The sequence below is a fragment of the Callithrix jacchus genome, chromosome 19 (genome assembly GCF_049354715.1).
Source record: "Callithrix jacchus isolate 240 chromosome 19, calJac240_pri, whole genome shotgun sequence".
NCBI lineage: Eukaryota > Metazoa > Chordata > Mammalia > Primates > Cebidae > Callithrix > Callithrix jacchus.
The window spans coordinates 45,880,429-45,896,943 of NC_133520.1; the positions used below are offsets into that span (position 1 = coordinate 45,880,429).

At 40.6% G+C, this 16,515-nt stretch overlaps 1 protein-coding gene and 1 long non-coding RNA gene across 9 annotated transcripts in view; one reads left to right on the forward strand and one right to left on the reverse strand.

Annotated features, from left to right (window-relative positions):
• The window catches only part of CHRM3 (cholinergic receptor muscarinic 3), a 507,768-nt gene that overhangs the window by 8,580 nt on the left and 482,673 nt on the right, over positions 1-16,515 (reverse strand). The gene's annotated exons all lie outside the window — the stretch shown is intronic.
• On the forward strand, positions 5,037-11,410 carry LOC144580443 (uncharacterized). Its single transcript, XR_013529955.1, has 3 exons — positions 5,037-5,501; positions 5,781-5,819; positions 11,033-11,410. It is a non-coding gene; the product is annotated as an uncharacterized LOC144580443 (long non-coding RNA).

Below are 16,515 nucleotides of genomic sequence, written 5' to 3' on the forward strand. Positions count from 1 at the left end.
TTTAAATGAGTTGAATCTAGGGCAGACAGAGATTGATTTGTTTGTGACAGCTTTACATAACTGGTGGCACGCACTAAACATTGTGCTTTTCCCCACATTTCTAAATAGATTCCATGTACTTCAGTTACCAAGCAAAATTACCTTGACTTCCCTCATTTTGTAAAGGTGAAAAATATCAGACATTTATATTACAATTATGCAGACTGCTTCTTCATCATGACAACTTGATGACTTGATTTGCATTTTATCTATCTGGGCATCTACCCATCTGAGGTTTCAGAAATATACAACTTTAAGGTGATACCAGCCGTTTAAGCCTCACTAAAATGAACAATGCCAATCTGCAGAAGGGATAAAACCTATGGAAACCAATTCATATTATATTATCTATTTGAGACAGGATTGAAAAAGTAAGATATCAGTTCCTTGTAAGGACTGGTAACACAACTGTCTCTCAGGCAGCTATCTTCTGCTTGATAACGTGCAGAAGAACTTTAAGCAGAATATTTTGAATGGACCAAACCAGTTTTAAGTATTTCTAGTATTGAAATATTTTAGCTCCAGTAATGAAAACATATTCTAGCACATCACACATGTGAACAAATGGATACGCCCATGCACATTTGCATATAAAAAATCACAAAATTGCAACTAGTGCTTTCGAACACTTGTTACTAGAGTGTATGAACCACTAAGAACCATTTCAATTAAGGTTTGGCCTGTAAAACCCCCTTAGTGTCCCTGCTGGCCTTGCTGGTGACCTGCACCATTCTCTCAGAACCTCCAGGGCTGGACACCGCTGGCTCAGGGGTTGACACACCTCCAGCCACTGCAGACTAGATCCAGCAAATCATTCCTCAATCAGTTTCATTCCATGAATTCAAAGTTTGATCATCCCAGCAGAAATCTATTGTGTACCCTGCTACTGCATTTACACTCTTAGTTAGAAAAAAGTCTTCAACTAGGGCCAGGCGTGGTGGCTCACACCTGTAATCCCAGCACTTTGGGAGGCCAAGGCGGGTGGATCATGAGGTCAAGAGATCGAGACCATCCTGGTCAACATGGTGAAACCCCATTTCTACTAAAAATACAAAAAATTAGCTGGGCACGGTGGCGCATGCCTGTAATCCCAGCTACTCAGGAGGCTGAGGCAGGAGAATTGCCTGAACACAGGAGGTGGAGGTTGCGGTGAGTCGAGATCGTGCCACTGCACTCCAGCCTGGGTAACAAGAGCGAAACTCCATCTCAAAAAAAAAAGCCTTCAACTATAAACTCTTACAGATAAACACATATATGCATGTACATTGCAGGAGTCCTAAATCAAGCCTTAAGATATTGAATGTCAGTTTTCTCAAAGCAGTAGTCAGAGTCACACAGAGCCTTCTGGAAAGGCTTCTGATGTAGAAGGAAGACTACGGGGTCAAAAGGCCTAGGTTTGAATCTGTTTGACCATTTACTGGAGGTGAGATCTTAGATACTTAACTTCTTTGAATCCAAGTCTCCTCATTGAAAAATAGGAATGATAAGTTTCTGCATAATAAAACCAATTGTTGATAAATTCTTTCCAGAATTCAATAATAAGTGACCAAAGAAGCTTCGTTTCTCATCAAAATGTTTTAACATATATAAGGTACTTAGAACAGGCGCTGATATAGCAAATGCTATATAAGTATCTGTGGTTATTATCTTATTCTTTTTGTGTTTTGAGATGGAGTCTTGCTTTGTTGCCAGGCTGGAGTGCAGTGGCACAATCTCTGCTTACTGCAATCCCCACCTCCCGGGTTCAAGCCATTCTCCTGCCTCAGCCTCCCGAGAAGCTGGACATATAGGCGCATGCCACTACGCCCAGCTAATTTTTGCATTTTTAGTAGAGACAGTGTTTCACCATGTTGGCCAGGATGGTCTCAATCTCCTGACCTCATGATCTGCCCACCTCAGCCTCCCAAAGTACTGGGATTACAGGCGTGAGCCACCCAGCCTGGCCTATCTTATTCTTTCTATTGAACAATGAACTCTCTTTGCTTTGGCTGCCAGGATGCTCAGAGCTAAATTTAGTGTAATAATAAATGTTAGTAAAAATTATTTATTGAACATTTACTATGTGGTACATGTTGTGCAAATCCATCGTATGAATTGTTTTATTTATCATAATTTTTGAGACACAGTCTCACCCAGACTGGAGTGCAGTGGTGCCATCTTGGCTACCTGCAACCTCTGCCTCCCAGGTTCAAGTGATTCTCATGCTTCAGCCTTCCAAGTATCTGGAATTACAGGCATGTGTCACCCTGCCTGGCTAATTTTTGTATTTTTAGTAGAGATGGGGTTTTACTGTGTTGGCCAGGCTAGTCTCGAACTCCTGGCCTCAAGTTATCCTCCTGTCTTGGCCTCCCAAAGTGCTGGGATATTACAGGTGTGAGCTACCATGCCCAGTGTATTATCTCATTTAATCCTGAAATAACCTTATTTTACAGGAAAGGAAGACATATTTAAATAATCTATGCAAGGAATTGAGTTCACAAGGGGATGTGTGGGGGACTTAGAGTTCCACCCAGACAATCTGAACCCACAGCCTCCATGTCTAACTGTGAGGCTGTGCTGCCTCTCCACCAGCTCTTTCCAGTTGTCCTATACAACTAGCCCCTCCTACCTGGTTAAAAATCATCATACGCCTCCTGAAGGTGGAATTGATGTGCGTTTAAAAATTAATGAAATACTCTCCATCACTGGAAATAATGCCAAAGATGCGAATCATATGATACATTCAGCATTCACAATACTATGACAAAAATAATCCATTTTCATGGGCTTGGGGTTGCTGTATAAATTGGTCATCTGAAAGGCAATTTTGCAGTTTCTGTCAAAAATGCCAAAATCCATGATCTCCGGAGCTGTCTGACTCTGTGTATACACACAATACCTATACTGTTAGACGTAAACATACTCACACATGCACATATAGATACATGTACACATGTTCACTTCAGTGCTCTTTGAAATAATCAAAAATTTGAAACAGTCTAAATATTCTAATATAATACTCAATTACAGAGAGGAATAATAAGAAACATTCTGCATAGTCTATCATTCTTCTTCAATAGCTGAAATCTCCTACATTGCACTAATTTTCATTATAGGAAATTTATGAGACTTTTCTCATTTACCTTTTTTTTTAAATATTTGGGTTTTATTAGGTGTCAGCTTACACTCAATTCTCATTCTCCCTCACTGAGTGATGTCTGGGTTTGAGAAGCGTTACAACACTGTCTGTAGCACTCAATTACATTCAGGTTTTCTTCCAAGATGCATGTACAGACCATCTGTCTGCTGCTCTCCTTCCATCCAGCTCCCAGTTTACAATAGTTCTAAAGGTGTTTGCCTTGTTATCTCCCCATTTCACCTGTGAGTATGTATGTTCGCAAGGACAGATGTGTCTAGTCAGGTCGACGACACCCTGTGTCTGAGGTTAATAACTACTAATACTATTGGTCTACTGGGGAGTTTGGGATGCCTCTTAAATGCTCTTGGCCCCATATGCTGATAAGTGGAATGTGGGTCTCTCTAGATTATCATCTTTATCCATGCATTTTGCATTTTGTTTTATCTTCCGGCACCAGACCTGTGTTCATTTCTCATATACTCTGAAGAGCCTTTCTCTTTCTGAAATCTTCACTCCTGAGATTCCTGAACACAGCAGCTACATTTTTCATTTCCACTTTCTAGGTCTCTGCTGCCATGTCCCGTGGGAGTTGATCATGTCCTGTAGTCCCATTTTTGGGTCTTAGGACATGCTGTGTTTTTTTTTTTTGTTGTTGTTTGTTTGTTTCATGGAATTTTGCTCTTGTTGCCCAGGCTGGAGTGCAATGGCACGATCTCAGCTCACTGCAACCTCCATCTCCTGAGTTCAAAGGATTCTCCTGCCTCAGCCTCCTGAGTAGCTGGGATTACAGGTATGTGCTACCATGCCCAGCTAACTTTTGTATTTTTAAGAGATGAAGTTTCTCCTTGTTGGTCTCTATCTCCTGACCTCAGGTGATCCACCTGCCTTGGCCTCCCAAAAAGCACTGTGATTACAGGCGTGAGCCACCATGTCCGGCCACCATCCTGGTTTTATCATAAATAAACATCATGCCCAATCATCCCAACGCTTTATTCATACTTGTGCTGACGGTACTTCTTTTTTCATCTTTGTTGGTTAAAGCCATGGAGTGGGTGTCTATCATTTGTCTTTCTTTCAGCTGTCTTTTTGGAAATGGCCTGTCACCCACAGTATGTAATCTGGGATAGGCATCGATCAGATGGTCCTGGCTCCTCTACCAGAACAGTGAACATGAAGAAGACCAGGCAGGAGGGTTGATCTGGGTGTTTAATGAGGCTGTTGGAATGAGAGAGTAAATCTCTCATATTTGGAACTGCTATGTGCTGATCACCATATTTGCCACCACATGGAAAACTTAGAGCAAGCAAACCTAGAGGAAAGGCACGGAGGAAGGAGAGAGATCGGGGGGAGTATAGGAAACAGAGAGAGCTTGATGATGATCATCTTTGAAACCTGAATTTTGCCACTCAAGAGGTCAACACCATCTCCTTGACCTTGCCCTTCCTTTGTTGCCTGGGCTACCAGAGATACTTTCTGCAATGAAATACACCTGCAATGAAAGGTGTTCTGTCATTGTCAATTGTGGTGTTCGCGCCAAAGGCTCGAGACAGTTGACTCGTCCCAGTTTGGCTGCTGGACCTGTACTGCATTTCCTCACCTCGAGGGCTGTCGAGTGAGACAGGGCCGTAAGCTGACTCACTAAAAGCAACAACAGAATGCAAAGCAAAGGCCTGCAGTTTATGAGGACATTGTGCTGTCTGCTTCCATGTCCCCCTTCAGTCTCTGTGTAAGCAATAAACTTGCTGCAATTGAAATGTCTAAGAGGAGCAGAGACCTCTGCCCATATTTTCCCTGGAGCCAAGCCTTTGTTTTAGCTCCTGATGAAAAACAGGTTTAACCAGCCACCTTAAGGGTGCCATTGTATCTTTAGAACGTAAAATCATTGAAATGTAAACTACTACCACTAGCCCCCTTAAACTGCTTCCTGAGCAGGATATCACAAGCCCCGGATATCTATTTTATGGAGTTTCTGTTTCCTTTCTGTTTTCCCCTTTGTTTCTTTCTGCTGAGATGAGGTAAATGTAAACAAGACAAAAGGTATAAAAGCTGTAACCCACAAAAATAAATTTGCTGTGTTTTGGCCATAATCTTCACGCAGCCCTCCAGACTCTACTTTTCTATATTCTTTCTTTTCCGCGCACTCTCTCTCTCAGGTTGAACGAGACATCTACGTTGGCGGTCTCGGGGACTCCCGCGGGTCGGTAGTCCCCCGGCAGACGTGCCGGACCCCGGCAGTCAATATCAACACATGCTCATTTAACCACTGCAAGTTTTAGATGATGGTGATTCATGCTGGGGAATTCAGGGAGTGCACAGCCTCTGCATTTCATAAACTCACCCCTAGGTAAGAGACGGAATAAGAATAAAATATTTTAAAAAGCACAGTTACTTTGGGAATATCAAATTATTCCCCGTGGATAATCGCATTATGTTTGTATACATCTGACAGCAATTTAATTTGCTCAGTTGATCTATATTATTGAAGAATATAAGTAAGAGTTTTTGAAATTAGCCTAAGGGGTCCATTGTTTTCTTTTAGTTCATTTCATCATCCTGTGAATCTGTAAAGCCCCCCCCTGAAATGAATAGCTTTCTAATCCAGTTATGCTTTGTTTGAATACAGAAAATGAAAGAAGCCAGAACTGAGGAAAGACAACTATAGGTGAGTTTAGCTTTCTCTACTGGGTTAAACACCTGTTTATCTTTGACCTGTACACTTTGGCATATCCACCATCGGCCATCATTCTTCTTACACTTTGACGCTAATTCAATATCTAATACCTTTGTGAAATGTTGTGCTTTTTGTTATTTAAAAGTGTTCTAGTCCCTTTCTGTCATGCAACAGATGTGCAGTATGAGATGAACAAAATTTTAAAGCTAGACAAGAACCGTTAAATGACTTGTAGGCATTTGCTTACCCATATGATACAACATCCAAAGGACAAGAGTTAATAAGTTAACGAGTTGAGTTAATAACCATGGATGTCCTAATGCTACACTTGGGTTTCCTTCTAATAATCTCAGCTATTAAAGCAATGAGAAATAAGGGAATGTGGTATATGAATATAATATAATATAACTTTGAGGAAAATAAAGCCTTTTTAATGGGAAGCAGAAATTATGAGCAAAGCAGACTATTAAAACCCATTGTGATTTGTAGCTACGAAGACAGAATGTCTAGGAAACTGTGGGCACTCATTTGAGGTTATGATGTGATGAGATATGTTAATATCACTCTATTAATACACATGATGTTCTCATCATCATTAATGAATTTTTATTAGGAAGCAGCAAAGCAGAGTTGAAAAGCTGTGGTCTTTTCAACTCCGAGTCTTGTTGATTTGGGTTTGAGTCCTGGGTTAGCCCCAGGAGATGCATAAACTTAGCAAATCACTTGACTACTCTGAGACGACCTTTCCTCATCTATAAAACTAGAATACTGTCACCCGATCTGTATATTATGGAGAAGGTAAGAAACATTACAGTGTTGGAGGTTGATACTCTGAAGTATTAACGGGCATCACACCTCCCTCCTCCCAACGCTAGCTTTTTGTGTTCTCGGGGTTGTGTTGTTGCTGTAGAAACACAGGGAGAAAGAAACCAGTGTTTCCATTCTTTTTTTTTTTTTTTTTTGAGATAGAGTTTCGCTCTTGTTACCCAGGCTGGAGTGCAATGGCGCGATCTCAGCTCACCGCAACCTCTGCCTCCCGGGTTCAGGCAATCCTCCTGCCTCAGCCTCCTGAGTAGCTAGGACTACAGGCACGTGCCACCATGACCAGCTAATTTTTTTTTTTTTGTATTTTTAGTAGAGATGGGGTTTCACCATGTTGACCCAGATGGTCTCGATCTCTTGACCTCATGATCCACCCGCCTCGGCCTCCCAAAGTGTTGGGATTACAGGTGTGAGCCACCATGCCCGGCTGTTTTTTTTTTTTTTTCTTTTTAAAGTAGATTTTAAATACTCTGGTAGAGAGAAGGGATTTAAAGATAAGGTCTTTTAAACTGCAAATACTTGGTCTTTTGAGTATTAATGCTCAAAAGCATCAATGACCTACACACTGGGAAAATAAGAAAAATCTCCCCTTGCCACATCCAGAGTAAATAAATTGGTATAAGTACCACAAAAAGGTGATTCGGAGGTATTAAATACAACTGAAAAGGTATGTACAATAGGAGCTAGCAGTCCAACTGCGAGGTGTCTATCCACCAGAAACTACTGCATCGGTACGTATACAAGGAAACATGCACAAGGCTATTAACTAAAGCATTTATTTTTATGACAAAAATGAGGAAAATGTAAAAGACCATTTGTTTTGAAATGAATTTTAAAAAGGAGGTCATTCCTAAGAGGGAATATTATGCAGCAGATAAAGCCAATCAACTTGATATATATTAACTTAGAACCTTCTAAAGGTACTTTGTTAAGTAAGGAAGGCAAGTTGTGGGATGATAAATGCAACATGATAAAATTTAGGTTACAATAAAACACAGCAATAATATACTAAAGTTGTACATGTCTATATATTAAAGGGGGTATAGACATACACATTGTGTATATAAATTGTGTATGTCTATACAAACAGCAGCAATATACTAAAAATTGTTCAGGCTATATACTAAAAGTTGTATACACATATACATTATATATGTATATACTAAGTACATATGTATATATATATATATATACACACTATATAGGTATACTATAAACCTACACTATATAGGTATACTATATACTAGGTACTAAGTATACTTATATACTTAGTACATATACTATACATATGCTATGTATACTTATATACTTAGTACATAGTATATGTATAGTATAAGTATATACTTAGTACATAGTATATACTTATATACTTAGTACATAGTATATGTATAGTATAAGTATATAAGTATACTTAGTGCATAGTATATACTTATATACTTAGTACATAGTATATACTATGCAAATCATATATTAGCAGTGTTATTTTGGAGGAGAAAGATAATTAGGATTGAGGATGATAGACAAAGAAGTCTTTAGCATAATCTGTAATGACGTGAATAAGAAAAAAAATCCGAAAGTTTCCAAAGCTAGGGGGAAGGGAAGAAGAGAGTTAAAAGGGTTATCGTCACCAAAGCGGGTTTTGAATCTTGCCCTCCACCCTCATGTTGCTTTTAAATGGGGAGAAGTTTGGAGAAAAACAGTCGCATCTGATAATATTGATTGGACTCAAAGAAGACGTGTGCCTCATTCCCTCCTGTCTGGTGCCCAGAGGTGGCAGCTACTCGAGGTCACTGGGTCACGACGGCAGAAGCACCAATGACTTGAATGCCTGTGGTAATGAATTCTTCCTTAGTCTCACTCAAGATGTGAACTCAGCTGCGTGGACACCTTGAGTTCAGTGCTGTGAGACTCTTAACAGGGAACTTTGTTGTAAGCTGCTAAGTTGGTGGTGATTTGTTAGGCAGAATGGGGCCTCAACAGGCAGCTTCGAGGCAAGTTATACAAAAATGAAACTACTTATCTTGCTCGTCTGGATATGATGGATTAAAAATATTATACATGTTATATGTAAATGCCTAGTGTCTTATCTCACACATCAGAAATCCCAGTTCTCTTGGTTGTGGATTTTCTCTCCTCATTGCTGTAGGGGGCCTTTCTTGCCTTCGTTCCTCCAAAGGGACATTCAGCACCTGCCATGCTTTGTCTGAGTACACTGTCTTTCTCTACAGCCCAGGTGAGGTACATTCCTGGTGCTCCTTGATCTAGTCACATCAAGGCTGTACCCAGCTTTATCAAGAAAGGCAGTGTCCCTATGGGGCCAGGAAACAAGATCCCTCCCACCTACCCAACTTTCCTTCAGACATTTTCTATAATCTCCCAGGCCTTTGGGCCACTGTGCCAGAGTCTCCTCATTAAAAGGACTGTTCTCTGGAGGCTCAGCAGTGGAGGTCCCATTGGTACACAGAATGACATTAGGAGAAACTGGTCAGCAGGTCTTAAAAACTTAGAAAAAAAAAAGAATATCTACAAATACTTATTAGAAATGAGCATCACCAAATGTTTTACTTCAGGTGTATCTATTATTTCACAGGTAATATGTAACTTCCCGAGAATCAGGGCTCTAGGTCAGACCCAAATGAAACAGTGATAGTCCTGGGCTAAGAGTTTATGGTGATTTTCTGAGCATCATTCCTATGTTTAATACTCCTTCCTCATCCTGACTCAACAGCCTATATTCTGTAGCATTAGGATATTTTGAGTCAAGAGAGTTCATAGTCTACACTCATTGAACTGAATGATATCGATGAAGAGAACTATGGGAAGTCTTTCCTTTTAATGCTTGAGAAGAAACAGGGGATGGGAACAGATATTATTGTCAGCCCCGTGACCTCACTACTTTATAAGTAATCCCAGGCAGGGGTTCTAGGAATGCAGCCAGCATGAGGGCTCAGGGCACAGTCAGGTAGGTGCAGAGCAGGGGCAGACTCCTGGTTCCTCTCTGGGGCCCACAGCAGGCTTCCTCCCTGCCAGATTGTGGGTGGAACATTTGGGGAATGGCAACTGAAGCATTCCAGGCATGAGACCTCAGGTAAGAAGTGGGAAACTGAGCAAGATTCCGCCTGTGAGTACCATGAGTGCCTCTGTGGGGTAGTTACATCTCCATGTGTGTATATATTCTTAGTGTATATATACTATATACTTAGTATACCTATGTAGTGTGTATATACTATGTGCTTAGTATATGTATACACTTAGTGTTCATATACATTACATGTTGAACTTACTATATATATTATATATATATATATATATAAATATGCACTTACTATACACACACACACACATACACACACACACAAACACACACGCACTAATTGGTCCACTAATTGGCTGTTGCATTTTGAACTTAGTGTGTATGCATATCTTAGTGTGTATGCATACACACTAAATTCAATAGATACATATGTATATATATACACACACACAGCTCAAAATGCAAGAGCTAATTGGGGAACCAATATGATAATTTAAAAAGGAAAAAAAACATACAGCAAGTTGAATGGGATATATCAGAATACATACCACATAATGACAATGAATATCATTTCATTAAATATTTGCTCAACATACACACATGTATATAATTATGTTTATAGTCATGAGGTACAATGTTTTTTGTACTGGATAGTGTTTGAAAGCCAGTACAGTGGATATTTTGACATCTTTTATTAATGTTAAAAAGAAGAGGGTGAAACAAAAAATGTGAAAAGAAAATAAATTTGAGAGTACTGAGTTTAGGAGAAATTGAAGGTTAGTTCTAGGGAATTTGCCTTCTTCCCCCTAGTTATGGTAAAAAATAACTTCTCTAGTGTTATAAGTCTGTGAAAGATATAGGTAACTTTTAAACATTTAAAATGTGTAAATATCCAGTGTGAAAATACATGTGAAATTGCTTATGGAAACTGACAAGAGCAATATACATGTGAGGCATTCGGTTATGATGAATTAATTCCAAGGAGACAAATTCATTTTCTGTCCTGTGAGCCAACCACGCAGTTCCTATTTGGGAAAAATGTTTGTGGGCTCTTGATTTCTCAACTTGTTGAACTGATGAAAAATGTGTAAAATTTTCCAGACATCTAAATTAATTCTACCTCTATAATTATTGTTTTCTTAAATTAATCATATGGGAAATATACCCAGAATAAATAAGTATACCCCAAATACCTTTGCAACGTGCAGCCCTGCGTTTTTTTCTCCGACCAACTATTCAGTGCTTCTCCTCTATTTAGAATCCAGTCTTTGTCATTTTCAGGGCTGGTTTGGGTCTCTGACTGCCTTCTTTGCTTAGTGTCTCTGTTTTCTGTCATAATTCATTATAGCATTCAACAGCTAAAAAGGACTTTTGAAGCTGTCTGGTGGATGGAAATACCACAGCAACCCACTAGGTGGCAAACCAGACCCAGAGAACCACCTCTCTGCCAGCAGGCGCTGAAGCAGCTGCGTGTTCCCCAAGTTGGTGACCAGGAACTTGAGCTTAGCTCAGTCATGCAGTTCGGGGAGGATATCAAACAGAGTCAACGAAGCTTTGCAATCAAACGTGTCTTTAAAGGGAATCCGACTTGTGAACCTGCCTCTTGGTATTCATTTCAAGCTGCAAGGGGGAAAAGATGTTACCTAATATGGAGCAATGGCTCTTATTGTGAACAAAACATCTCTAAATGCCAAAACCGGAATAAAATTCTATTTAAAAAAAGAAAGTATTTCTTTCTTTCTTTTTTTTTTTTTAGAAAATTGATGTATCATGCTGCCTCCTTCCTCGGTTGCTGCCTTTCATGGGTTTTTACTTGATTTGATTAATATGGACCTTGACAACAAAAACGCAGGATGCTTAGAAAAGAACTTGCATCGGGGCCTCTTATGTGCAGCTGTAGCTGCTGAAATAACACAGTTTTTCCTCAAAATCAAGAACCGAGATTGGACCGATGTTTACTTGCATGAGCACTCTCGAGTCTAAAACCTTTTGTCATTAGAATGTCTAGAGAAGGCCGGGCGCGGTGGCTCAAGCCTGTAATCCCAGCACTTTGGGAGGCCGAGGCGGGTGGATCACGAGGTCAAGAGATCGAGACCATCCTGGTCAACATGGTGAAATCCCATCTCTACTAAAAATACAAAAAATTAGCTGGGCATGGTGGCGTGTGCCTGTAGTCCCAGCTACTCAGGAGGCTGGGGCAGGAGAATTGCCTGAACCCAGGAGGCCGAGGTTGCAGTGAGCCGAGATCGCACCACTGCACTCCAGCCTGGGTAATAAGAGCGAAACTCCGTCTCAAAAAAAAAAAAAAAAAAAAAAGAATATCTAGAGAAATGGTGTGAAGTGAAAAGCAAACATGAGACGTTCTTGTTAAATATTAGTATGACCCCTTCTCCCAGAAAGGGCAGACTCCTTGTTGTTGAAATTATTCTTTTCTGAGAGAAACAGGGAGAGCGTGCAGCTGGATTCTGTTCCACTAGAAACAGATTTACTTATTATTTTTCAACATTTCAAAGACGCATTTATTATTATTTGTTTTTAATACTGTGCTTTTATAGTGAGGATAAGGAACAATGCTTTTAAAATACCAGCCGCTCTAACATAACCGTGGAAGTAATTCTGATGAAATATCTAGTAAAAACAGTCACGTGGACTAAATATTTCTAATAGGTCAGTTTATGTAATGAAAGGATGCCTGGTGAAAAATTTCCTTTGGCTTAATATTTATGCTTTCATGATTAAGTTAAGTTAGGCTCATGATCACTTTTTTTAAGGTCCGTATTTATCAGAGTATTTATTTTTATATCTGGACATGTTCCACACGTCTGATTTCCCTTCAAACTTCAGCCTATTTGCACAACCCAACTCATACATGTAGATACAACTGTATGTTTGCAAAGAGAGAAGCAATGTGGGAGGCATGCATTAAACAGCTAACAACCTGCTATAGCATGTTAGGGCCAGGAAATATACCAGATTCTGCCACGTGGGCGCATCGCCTGAGCGCCCTCATCCTATATCCTCATCTACAAAATGGAGATGATAATACTTGGGGATTAAATAGAATTTGTATAAAGCACCCAGTATAGCCTGACTGGTCCACAGCAATTTCTCAAAAATGGTTAAATCAATCAATAATTTTCTATGGCTGGTTGACTTTATAGCAAGGTCTTTTTCATGCCTAAAGAGAGCTAACGTTTGTTGAGTATAAAGTGTGGTTTTCAACCCAGGGTGACTCTGCCCTGGGGTATATCTGGCAATGTTGGCAGCCATTTTTCTTGTCACAACCTGGGGAGAATGTGCTACTGCCATCTAGTGGGTAGACGCTATCAATGCCGAGAAACATCCCACAATGCCCAGGATAGCCCCCCACAAAGAATTCATCAGCCTAAGATGCTGACAGTGCCGAGGCTGAGAACCCTGCTATACAGAGAGATCTTCCAGACCCAGAAAAATGTAGTATCGTGTTTCTCAGGAAAACCTGGAAAAGGTCCAGGTGCTTATTAATGAGACAAACTCTAAATTTCTTCAAGAATCAGGTCCCACTTCCTGGAAATCACATTCTTCACCCACCCAGCAAAAAAGGAATCTTATATTCATGCGTTCAGCTCTTCAATCACACTTTGAGACAGGGAATGTGTTTGAGTACTTCCTGCAAGCCTTAGACTGGAGATGTGGTTCTTACTCTGGAAAACCGCTTGTTGGCAATGCCAGCAACTAAACAAAATAACTGCAGTGGAAGGAACAGTATAGATGATTAGCTTTGCTTGAGTTGATGCGGAGGTAGCAAAGAAAAGGTCATTTTGTGAGTCCTGAGGAATAAGGCTCGAAGCTGCCGTGCGGTATGTAGAGAGGGCACAGCATTCCAAACAGAGGGAAGAGCCGATTCGAAGCTAACTCCCAGTGTTTCCGATGCACTCTGCACACATTCCCATGACCTCACAGAGCACGTCACTGTGTCTCTCCCAGGATGGCACAGAGCCCTGGAGGGACACTTTCATCTTCTCCTACTCAAGGTTGTGCCTTGAGAGTGGCATAGTGTCTTTCCCAGAGCAGACCTAGAATGAGTGCCTCTACTCTGTTTTAATTGAGATGAATAGTTACATTTTGTTGTCGTTTTTAAACTTTTAGGTTCAGGGGTATATGGGCAGGTTTGTTACATAGGTACAGTGTGTGTAGTGGAGGTTTGGTGTACAGATTATGTTGTCACCCATGTAATAAACATAGTACTCAATAGGAGCTTTTCAAGTCTCTCCCTCCTCCCATCCTCCACCCTCATGTATGACTCTGGTACACAGTGTTCCCTTCTTTGTGTCCCTGTGTACTCAATGTTTAGCTCCCACTTGTAAGTGAGAACATGCAGTGTTTGGTTTTCTGTTCTTGTGTTACTTTGCTTAGGATAATGGCTTCCAGCTTCATCCATATTGCTGCAAAGGACATGATCTCATTTTTTACAGCGGCATAGTATTCCACAGTGTATATGTACTACATTAAAAAAAAAATCCAGTCTACTGATAATGGGCATTTAGGTTGATTCCATGTCTTTGCTATTGTGAACAGTGCTATGATAAACACACGCACGCATGTGTCTATAGGGTGGAACAACTTGTAATGGTTAACACTTTGGATGGGAGGACCAGTAACAGAAGCGCTCAAGAAGGCACAATTTGAGAAAAGTAAGATGGAAGGAATGGAAGTTGTGTCTGATGAGCAGTAACTTGGAAGGACTGAGAGTTGAGGAAGGGGGGTTCCAGAGGCAGCTGTAAGAAAGGCTGAGAAGCAAATTCGGTCTTTCCCACAACTCTCAGATATAGTGGCATTCAGGAGGGATAGACTCAAGTGAAAAAAGAATTCAGTGGAACCCATCTTTCAGGACAGGAAGGAGGTACAGCCAGGAGAGAGGGCCATCCCTGTATACCTGCACAGTAGTCACAGACTGCTTCAACCTCTACTGCTGCAGAGAAAAAGAGGTGAGTTCTAATAACCACATCATCTCTTCAAATATCCTTCTGGTCATGGACACAATTCAGCTAGATTTTTCTGAGGAAAATGAGCATCACATAATACAGAAATTGTTTTGTGATTGTTCTTTGCTGTCCTTGAATTTTTCTTACAGGGCAGTGAATGTTTGCTATATACTGAAGACACCAGGGGGCTTGCAATGTGCTAGACAGCCGGAATTTGAGTCCTGGCCCCTCGCTTATGAGCCATGAGGCTTCAGGTTAGTTATGAAGGTTCTGGCATCCTCTGTGCAACACCAGAAAATTAAGACTACTAATACTGTATGGTTATTAAATGATTCAATGAAACACTAGATAAACCCTCTGACACAGTTATTAGTGGGTTAAGCTTTATAAATGGGAACCTTCTTGGCCGGGTATGGAGGCTTATGCCAGTAATCCCAACACATTGGGAGGCCAAGGCAGGCTGATCGCTTGAGGCCATGAGTTCGAGATCAGCCTGGCCAACACGGTGAAACCCCATCTCTACTAAAAATAGGAAAATCAGCCAGGTGTGGTTGCACCTGCCTGTAATCCCAGCTACTCTGGAGGTTGAGGCATGAGACTCGCTTGAACCCAGGAGGAGGAGGTTGTAGAGAGCTGAGATGGCGCCACTGCACCCCAGCCTGAGAGACAGTGAGATTCCATCTCAAAAAAATAAAAATAAATAAAATAAATCGGAATCTTCTCTCCTGCTTCCTGCGCACACTCACAGCTGAGGTCCCTGGGGCATGTGGGCAAGGCGGCCACACGAAGGCATCAACTTGCGGACTCCCTGTGCCATTCCCTGCTTAAATATCTGAAATATCTCTTGTTGACTATATGCTTTTTAAATTTTACTAATAGGTTGTCAATCCCTTCAAGACAATATCAGGAGCTTCTTTCCTTTTCCTTTCCTTTCCTTCTTGAGTTTCCAAATCTGTCTTAGAATCTCCAACTGTGATGAAAATAAAGCGGTTCCTTAGTAGATGAAATATTTAGTGGGCCCATTTTAATGCATATGGCTTTATTAATCATCAGGTTTTCTTAGAAAAGCAAATCTGGCCCGAAAAAAACAGACATTGTGATTCCTCTCACAAGGTGTGATTCCTCTCACGAGGTGAGAGCAAAAGACTCTTAAGATCAAAGTGAATTCTACTGAAGAAGAAGGGGGGAGAAGTGGAGGAAGTGAAGAAAGAGATAAGATACAAATGGAAAAACTTCACCAATGGGAAAAACTGGATAAGATACTCACAAAGGATGTTATACATGGCTAAAGGATTACAAACTATTGTGGGAGGAATAGGAAATTATGGAAATAATAACAAAACACCACAATTTTATTTGGATTTCTTTTTTTTTTTTCATGTTTTCTAAATTCTTTTTTTAAATGATTTTAAAGACAAACACCATGAGAACTTCAGGACATTGCAGATTTTGACCCTACCCTTTCCTCTGCTGCTGCTACAGCTGCCAATCAGCTCTGTCCCTCAAGGAACCCCATGCTTTTCTAAGTGAAATGCATGTAATGACTCATTTCATCCACACAATAGCCATACGAGGTGGGGACTGTTATGATTTCCACTGTAAGTGTGAAGAAATGGATGCACAAGGAGTTGAAGATTTGTCCCAAGTCACACGGTTAATTGTAAATGCAGCTGCAGGATGCCACACACAGACTGGCTCTCAGGTCTGTTCCGAACCTCTGCCCTAGAAAGCAGATCTTCCATGAACAAGGAAATTTTAAAACAATAACTAAGCGTATAAAGCAGGAACTCAGTCCTCTTGCCCTTGTCTCTCTCATTCCCATGCCCTAGAGGTAATCACTGGTAGCGTTTTACTAAGTAAATATTTG